The following is a 10,062-nucleotide window of genomic DNA, read 5'->3' as shown; positions in this document are numbered from 1 at the left end:
AATTGTTATTTTGATTAAGGAGAAGAAGGGAAAGTAGCCTACTTTATACTACCCACTGTCCTGATGCCTTTATATGCAAACACTATTTAATAGAACGAATGTTATCACATATAATTAATTCTATTATTATTTTATATTCAAATATTATTACATAATATATTTGCTTAAGATCAGAAGAGTTGGTCCACCTTGTCAGAGAGTCAAGACTGCCTTCTCCTCTGCTTCCTTTGGTTAGCCATCATGCCATCTGACTCTGTTCCTGAAAGCGAAAGTGTTAGTCACTCAGTCATGTCCAGCTCTTTGTGACTTCTCTGGATGGCAGCCCACCAGGCTCCACTGTCCATGGGATTTTCCAGGCAAGAATACTGGGATGGGTAGCCATTCCCTTCTCCAGGGGCTCTTCCCAACCCAGGGATTGAACCCAGGCCTCCTCCTCCAAGGAGATTCCTTTGTTTTACAGATCTTGGTTGATTTCAATAAGTGAACTACAAAACCCTAGGCCCCCAATAAAAGCAGAAGCCCAGGCCCAAAAGCATTCTCTTCCTACCTAGGACCTCATTGTAGGAGCCCAGGTATGTGCTATGCAATTTCTAGGCCTTGTAAGTAATAATCCTTTATTCTTTCAAAGTTTCCTGATAATTATTTCTGAAGGGTGTGTTGCAATCATAAAACTACAAGGCTGGTCCAGCCACAACAGTGTTTTTTAGTAAGCTTCGATGGGCACAAAATAGAACCACATTATGTAACAGGCTCCCCATTCTGTCTCTCAATGCCTCCCACTGCTCTTAGTATTGGTCCCTCCTTCCAGCATCTCTCTCAGCTCAGATTTTTTGACCCTGAAATCTGCCTTAATTCACCTCTCTCAAAATTTCTAATGCTGCTCTTGAGTCTGGTAATATTTAATGTCAGCTTTCTTCTTGAATAATTGAATGTTTTCTAAGGAGTCCAAATTCTTCTGACTTGAATCCCAGAATATCAGAGCCAGAAGGGATCACAGTCAATCAGACCACTGGTCTGTGGCATTTGAACTTATCGAGACTGGAGTTGCTGCAAGTCTTGAAACTAATATACACTTACAGATTTTTTTCTGCCCCCCACCGGGCAACAAAATTGATGCCTTTACACATGCTACTCATAACTTTTTGAAATTTAAAAGAGTTTTCATACTGTAAAAATCTGAAAACTACTGATTAATCCCATTTACAAATTAAAACAAAAAACAAAAAAGCTGGACTTGCTCAGTGTCACAGACTGAATTGGGATCGTGTTGGGTTCCCACCCACCAACCCATTGTTCTTTCAAGTATCCCACCCCCCAAATACCACAATTCTCATAATTTCATAGCAGCTTCCACAGACTCTATTGCCAGGGGGAATAAAGTGTCCCCATCTGGCTCAGACTGAATTGTGAGGGAGCAACATTTTCCTCCAGAGCAAATGTTAAGCTTTGTTGAAAAGTATTGCCAGACTATAATAAACAAATAAATATCCTCAGAGAGTACACTAGTATTTTAAAAGAATCACTCCATCTTTTTTTAGCTAATCTTATCGCTGTCCCAGCCATGGGTGAATAAGAAGCCAAGATCCTGGAGGAACACTAATCCTTCCCTTGGGTTCCAGAAGCTCCCTAGATCAATGAGTTATTTACACTTAGGCTGATTTGACTTGGATTTTGGGGAATAAACTCAGAGCTCACGAATAAATACCTCAGAGCCCTCCCAGCCTGAGATATGGTGGTTACCCAAGACACCTCATGGCTGAGGCTGCTTCATCAGGAAAATGAAGGACAAGATCACTTACTTTGGGACACACACTGCCCAACACGCTTTAGTGCTGACGACGGGCGCTGGTTGGGGAACTGAAATCATCTTTACAAGAGTCTCTGGCCAGCTGACTCCATAATACATGACTCGGTAGAGACCCCATGTTAGTCCCAGATATTTCTGAATTTCATTCCTTTTCAGAAGGATCTTCTCTCTAAGTACCTGAGGATAGGAAAAAAAGATTTTGTATAATCGCTCTGTCATCCTTCATTTTAGTGAAAAAAGAAAATTGATTTTGAGGTTTCTGTTGTGTAAAGCACTTGATGTGAAACCTCTAGTTCTAAGGTAATTTAGAAAAAGAAAGAAGTTTACTGTTGAAATCTATCATTTTCAATTCACAAGAGCAAGAAAGAAAAATAATAATAAATAATATTAGGTTTCCAGTGTAGGGACAAAGTATTGGTAAAATGTCAGATGGAAATAAAGAAGAAAAGAGAACACAAAGCAAGATTATAGTTTGAGAAAGATGTGGGAAAAAGATACAAAACCAGAAAGGAAAATAGGAGCTTCTTAGTGATAACAAAGATTCTTAAAGATAAAAGATACCAATTAATCTATATAAACAGAGGTAACAGCAGCAACAAAAGGATGAAAATTTGTTGACACTATGATCAGAAATCTCAGGAGTACAACGTTATAGTTAAATTCTGCTTTTTGATTAAAAAAGGTCAGAAAAAGAGATTTGGGGAAATAAGCAAGGGAAACTGTGTGAAATTAGTTGTTGATAAAATAAAAGCCAGTATATGAGAAACGGTGAAATATCTTTCAACCACTGTCTCTATAACACACATTCTAAGCTGTTAAAAGAGTTAGTAGATTTAGATAAATTCTAATCATTATGATAGGGAACACTTCGGATGCAGTATTTCAGAAAGTTGTCAAAGAGTTCTTTAAGATATTAGAAGGAAAAATAAGAAAAAATGAGCACACATGGACCTAATTTTCTTATTTTTACTCTCCTTCCTGAGAAAGGCCTCCCTGGAGGGCATTTTGTTAAGTGAAATAAGCTTCTTTATGATGACTGCTTTAAATCCTTGTCAGATAATTTGACCTCTTTGTCATCTTGGTGTTGGTATCTATCAATTTGTTTTTTTTCACTTAGTTTGAGTTCTTCCTTGTTCTTGGTGTGATGAGCGATTTTTAAAATTGAATCCATAAAATAAAATAAAATAAAATTGATTCCAGCAAAACATATGGGGCATTCTGTGAGGAACTGTTGTCATTGTTTCATCTCTAAGTCATGCAAATCTTTTGCATCCTTATGGACCATAACCCACCAGTCTCCTCTGTCCATGGAATTCTTCAGGCAAGAATACTGGAGTGAGTTGCCATTTCCTTCTCCAGGGGAGCTTCCCAACCCAGGGATGGAACCCACGTCTCCTGCACTGGCAGGGGGTTCTTTACCACTGAGCGAGCAGGGAAGCCTCTGTTAGGAGACTCTGATCTTATTTAAGCCTTCCTTGTCTCTGGCTTCCTGTGACATCACTGTGTCAGGGCAGGGGGCATTGGGGAAGCAGGGACCACCTCTTCACTGTTAGTTGGGGGTAGTAGCACAGGGTTCCATTTGGCCTTCGTGGACCCCTGAGGTGGGACTCCTCTTTACTGCTGGGTGCGGGTGGGAGTCTGACTCTGCACTAGGCCAGTAGTGATGTTATCTCTCTGGGTGGGCAGCTTGGAGGTCTTCATGACTGCTCTTCTCACAGCCTCACTGACATGTTGCTGCAGACATAAGAGGGCCTCACTACTTCCAGGCAGTGGGGGAAATCCTGACACCCCATTAGACCTCCTTCGACACTTTCCCCGGGGGTGGGGATGGGGGAAGGGCACCCCATTGGTGACAGATGGCTGTCTGCTGACCTCCACTGACAGCACGGGAGGAGGCTTCATTATCTCCCAGGGCTATGGATGAAGGTTCTGGCTCTCTATTCTGCCTTTCCTGACACCATGCTGGCAGAGAGAATGGAGCTCCTGGTATAAGCCTCACAAGGGCAGGGATCTAGTCTCGCCCCTGGCAGGGGTGCAAATGGGGCCACAGATTCGCTGTAGTGGTTGACTGGAGCAGAGCAATTATTGTCTAAGAGGTTTCCGTCTTGCTAGGCTGCTCCTTTGGCTGGAGAGAGCAGGCGGCTGCTGGGGCTTCTTTTGTCCATGCTCACTGGCATTTCCAAGTTGCCAGCTTCTTCAGCTCCAAGTCTGGGATACATGAGGCAAAAAAGAAAATACAGGGAACTCATGATCATACGGTTCCTTGGATTCTGAGTCCCTTGTCAGCCTGCCTTCTCTCCAACCCTCTGAGCCTTCCTGTTTTACATATTGCTTTACATAATGTACAGGGCTTTCAGTTGTGCTTAGTGGGAGGAACAGGGAAAGTTACATCTACTTATTCCACTTTCCCATTTGTGGAAGTTTTTACAAATGACTTAAATACAGATGACAACAATACCTGCCTCCACATCCCTCCAAGGACTTCTGTAAGATTTAAGTGAGTTAACCGGACATTTGGAACCATCTCTGGCATGGCGGGTGAAAGTCCATCGGGTCACAAAGAGTTGGACATGACTGAGTGACTGAGCCCACACACTGGAATATATTAAGCCTTATATAAGTGTTAGCTTTTATAGCAACAATTAGATAAACAATATAACATGACTGTTCAAAGGACGGATTCTGGTATCAGGGTGCCAGGTTAAAACCCCAGGTCCTACATTTAATAAATGTGTTACTCTTTGGGAAATTACTCAATCTCTCTGTGCCTAAACTTCCCCACCATAAATGGCCACATTAACAGCTTCTTCTTCATAGGGTTGTGAGAATTAAAATAGTCAAAATATCTAAAACACTTATACAATTGCCCAACACAAAATAAGTTTTATTTAAGTGTTAGATAATACTCTCTTAGGGCTTCCCTGGTAGCTCAGCTGGTAAAGAATTTGGCTGCAATGCAAGAGACTCCAGTTAAATTCCTGGGTTGGGAAGATCCCCTGGAGAAGGGACAGGCTACCCACTCTAGTATTCTTGGGCTTCCCTGGTGGCTTAGATGGTAAAGAATCCACCTGCAAAGCAGGAGACCTGGGTTCAATCCCTGGGTTGGGAAGATCCCCTGGAGAAGGGATAGGCTACCCACTACAGTATTTTTGCCTGGAGAATTCCATGGACAGAGGAGCCTGGTGGGCTACCATCCATGGGGTCGCAAAGAGTCTGACATGACTAAGCACAGCACATTACTCTTTTAAGCTAAAGCACTTCATTTTTCTCCTCAAATCACCCCATAGTGTAAGTAGTGAAGCATCGTTATCTCCATTTTAAAGAAAGAAAACAGAAGTTCCGAGTCATGCAGTGACCTGCCCAAGGTCACAGAGCCAGCTTCATTCAGCCCTAGGTCTTCTGACATCAAGTCCAAGGCTCCTGCCAACATGTAACACTGAGTCGACGCTGGGTTAGGAATACAAAGAGAAGACCAACATTTGTGCTTGGACACTAGGGTAGACAGCAAATTCAGAAACCATACCGGGGCCAGCAGGACCGCAGGAGGATGGCAACAGGATGGCAAGAGAGACAGGAAAGAGTGTGATTGTTGGGCTAGGTCTATGTCAAGAAATTGGTGTTGAAGAAACCACCGAGATTATTCCCAATGAGAGACTTCTACTCCAGAGGGTATTCCATCAACATCACCTGTTGGTAAGGCAGGGCAGGGTTCCCTAATGACTCGCTATGCGCATTCCACGGCAGTCAAATGCTCTTCAGGGAGAGCCTAGTTCCAAGAAAATGGAGACTGTGCCTTCTTCAGTTCAGAGTATCCTCGGGTCTCCCTACTCAAGGATTCCCACTGTCCCCCGCCCAGCCTACTGTCTGTATACTTCTGAGCCAGTCCAAGTCCAGCTGGAACTTCAGTGCCTGAATCCAGAGCCACCAAGCGGTTCTGGGGACACCAGCCCAAACTGAACTTGCCCTTTGCAAAGTCCTGAGCCATAACCATTTCTGCCCTTTATTTTCAGATGTGTCTAATTAAGCACCATTCAATGTCTACTGTTACATTTTTCCTGATGTGTTTCATATGTCTGAATTTTGTGTAGCCACCAAGAGTGTGGTTCTCCAGGGCAGTGGCTACATCACATGGGTTTTTTGGTATGACCTCAAGGCATTTGATACAGAACATGGTACTCTGTCGTGAGTCAATTTATACTAACTTTCAAAGAAAATGTCACAGCCAAGCAGAGCTGCCCCTATATGGGGTATATGGGGTCCCAGTCTTCTTTATTTTTTGAAAGGCCCTGTCTAACTAAATAGTGTGATTAAAATATGTTTTACAAAACATGTGGGTCCCTGGAAAGTACAGTGATTCATTGATGAAGATTCAGAATAATGGATAGAAAGAGGTGCAAGAGATACTTTGATATGTATTTATCATCCAGTTTTGGCAAATGTCCAAGGACCTTCTTTTTCTGCCTAGGTCCAGAGATCTTTCTCTTCATGTTCTTTGTCATCAACTGTTCTATTCTTGGATAATTTCATTTTTCCTTCCCCCCCAAAAAAAAAACTTAAACGCAGAGCACATCATTTGAAATGCTGGGCTGGATGACTCACAAGCTGGAATCAAGATTGCCAGGAGAAATATCAACAAGCTCAGATATGCAGATGATACCACTCTAATAGCAGAAATTGAAGAGGAACTGAAGAGCCTCTTGATGACAGTGAAACAGGAAGGTGGAAAAAGCCGACTTAAAACTCAACATTCAAAAAATGAAGATCATGGTACCCAGTCCCATCACTTCATCACAAATAGTGGGGGAAAAAATAGAAACAGTGGCAGATTTTACTTTCTTGGACTCCAAATTCACTGTGGATGGTGATTGCAGACACAAAATTGAAAGACACCTGATACTTGGAAGAAAAGCTATGACAAACCTTGACAGTGTATTAAAAAACAGGAGAAAAAAAAAAAAAAAACAGAGACATCACATTGCCAACAATGGTCCATATAGTCAAAGCTATGGTTTTTCCAGTAGTCATGGTTGGATGTGAGAGTTGGACCATAAAGAAAGCTGACTACTGAAGAATTGTTTCTTTTGAATTGTGGTGTTGGAGAAGACTCTTGAGAATCCTTGACAGATAGGAGATCAAACCAGTCAATCCTGAAGGAAATCAACCCTGAATATTCATTGGAAGGACTGATGCTGAAGCTGAAGCTCCAATACTTTGGCCACTTGATGCAAAGAGCAGACTCATTGGAAAAGACCCTGATGCTGGGAAAGGTTTAAGGCAGGAAGAGAAGGGGATGACAGAGGATGAGATGGTTGGATGGTATCACCAACTAAATGGACATGAGTTTGAGCAAACTCTAGAAGATAGTGAAGGACAGGGAAGCCTGGCATGTTGCAGTCCATGGGGTCTCAAAGAGTAGGACATGACTTAGCAAGTGAACAACAATAAAATAATGTAGCATGGTATTATTACTCACAATGTCATCACTCTCTGGAACACGTTTGTATTGACACCATACGGATCTCCTAACCCCTGCATGTATTTAATGCTGTTTGTATCATTTATGTACGATAATGGCTCATCGGTCATGTAGCCTGTGAGTACTGGTTTCCAAGGACTCTCTCAAAAGTAATAACTGTACTCCACTGATGACAACCACAAATGCAAATCTCACCCAGAGAATACCACAGAATGTGAGCAATAATCTATTTGGGGGTCATATCAAGTTTACAGAGTGGAATTTTATAGGATAAATGGAGAACAACTTGACTTCCAACTCTGTTTTCTCTTTCACTACATTCCCATAACGTGACTTCTTTCCCTGCTGACCTCACCCCTACCTTCCACCCATCGCCACCAGCCAGCAGGGGCCCGTGGGTAGAGTTAGTAAAACCGTAAGAAATGTTCTCCCTTTATCCCAGGGGAGCATGAGGCCACCAAATTCCCTGGGGGCAAAGGAGAATCCAAATCAGAAGGGCCTATCAATGTTCTAAAGCAATGATCTGAAAGCCTTCGGAGGAGATAGGCTTGGCCACCGCAGAGGACTGCCCAGCTGGGCAAGGAACTTACAGAGGGATGGGGTTATCCCTGGGTGTCCAGCAGTGAAAGGTCCACAGGGTAAGAGATGCCTGCAGCCTCCTGCTGCCCTTGGGTGTTGATTGGAGGAGACCACAGTGAGGACAGGCACAGGCAAGCATTGATGCTGCTTGAGCTCAAGTCTAAAGCTAGGGGTGGGGGGCATTCTGTCCTGGCATCCCAGAGTCCTGATCATCTCTTGTATCCAGTGTGAGTAAGCCATCTCACTTCAGAGTGTCAGCCCCTTTGGGAGGGGTCACAGTCTCATGAAAGAAATATTTTACCAGCCTGAAAAAGTGGTCAACTCAGAAGTCCACCCTCCTGGAAGCAGTCCAGGTCATGGGCATGGACTATGACTCCAAGAGCATGAGTCCTGGAGCTTCTTGAAGCTAGTGGGGACATCACACACAGGGTCAAGGGTTAAAGAGTGCCTTGAAGGATGGAGACTGACTGACCTTTGTCCAGGTTGGAGATGCTCCACCCAAGTGGCACCGCCAGTCCCAGTGGGTCCCAGGACTCCCCAGAAACATTAAAAATTTTGAGGAAAGCCCTGCATTCCTGAGATGACCCAGGGCAGCCAGAGTGAAAGGTTTTCCTGAAGCTGAGCCTTCCTGTGCTCCTGTTCATCCCATGACCAGTGGCCGGTGTGGGGAGAGGGTTGGCCAATGTGCCAGATGGCCAGGCATGGGCACCGAACACTTGTAGAACTCTGTACTCTGGACCTGTTTCAGCACAAAGTACTGGTTCTCCTTTTTTTTTTTTTTTTTCCCCCTATTTGGAAGCTCACATCATTGAGCACTGCCTTTCAGATGAATTTCAAACCTTATCTTTTTAGTTCTTTGAAAGGAACAATTACTGTGAAGTAGTTCACAGGACAACCTACCAAAAACCAAACAAAAAGCGTTACTGTTTTTTTCACCTTAATAAGTGTTAAATAGTGCCGGGGTCCAGCCTCGGCAGGATCCAGGGGGTACCCTCAGGATGAACGGCGTCGGCGAGAGAGAAGACACATGAGACCAGCCTTGATAGGGCCAAGTCTGCGAGGGAGGGAGAGAGAGAGAGAGAGAGAATGACCAGACGGGGGTGTTTGCAGGGTCTGGCAGAGTCTGGCAATGCTTTATTTTTTACCATAGCTTTTATACCCTAAGTTAGTACATATCTGAGGGGAGGATAGTTTAACATTACATCAGCTTGTCCTTCACGAAACCAGGGTGTTTTCTGCATACTTCTTTGTTTATGAGGGTCTTGTACATTATCTTCTGGCCTTGGGGCCTATTAACATTTTATGCAAGTCAGGTGAATGTAAACCTATTTTCTCTTTCTATGGTGACCTTAACTGAAAGGTAGCAGTCTCATAGGGCAACAGTACAGAGTAGAAGTATAACCTTGTTAACACAAAAATTAATCCTTCTGCAGAAGTTGTCAGTTGCATTTATCTAAGAAGTTTGCCCCACACTGACTCTGGGACTTTGGTGAGGCAGCCTCTGCCTAGCACTCTTGGCTGACAATTAACAACCATTTCATTGTTACCACACTAGGGCTAAGCTCTTATTTTTCTAGATCTATAACTATATTAACAATGGTTTCTATAACACAACCTTAGCACATTAAGAGCAAAAACACAGCAAGCAAATGTTAACGCAACAGCTACTTTTAGAATAATTTTTCTTGTGTTTTCTAATAGGGCTTCCTCACCCCCTGAAGGGCTCTATGTCTGTTAGGGCCTTTATATGATCAGGTTCTTTATGTTATTTTATGATTAGGGTATTATGAGCAGTCATGCATATTAGTACCAAGGGCATAAATGCATTTGCCAAACAAACTAAAATACCAGCAAAGGAGTTTAAATTGAAACACTCCTTTCACCCTGGATAATCTCATAAAATGCCACCACCCAGGAAACTTACTGATTAAAGTTCTAAATTGATTCTTATTTGGGAAGAGATCGGGGAAGGCCTTCTGCCTGTGTCACAGAAATTAGGGAGTAGTCTATTGAAGCAAGCATCAGAAAGACAGATATCATCTTTAAGGTGAGCCCTGGGGGCAGCTTTTTGGAATCCCTGAAAACATGATCTGCCTTGCCTGTCAGGTTTTTTCCTCATGACCTTGTCATGGGTGGGATCTCGTGTGCTGGCTCCCCGCAAAATAGCACTGTGTTTTTTTCTTTCCTCATGTGGGAACTT

The sequence above is a fragment of the Dama dama genome, chromosome 3 (assembly GCF_033118175.1).
Source record: "Dama dama isolate Ldn47 chromosome 3, ASM3311817v1, whole genome shotgun sequence".
Taxonomy (NCBI): Eukaryota; Metazoa; Chordata; class Mammalia; order Artiodactyla; family Cervidae; genus Dama; species Dama dama.
The sequence above is the reverse complement of the archived record's forward strand: the minus strand, read 5'-3'. Positions refer to the sequence as shown.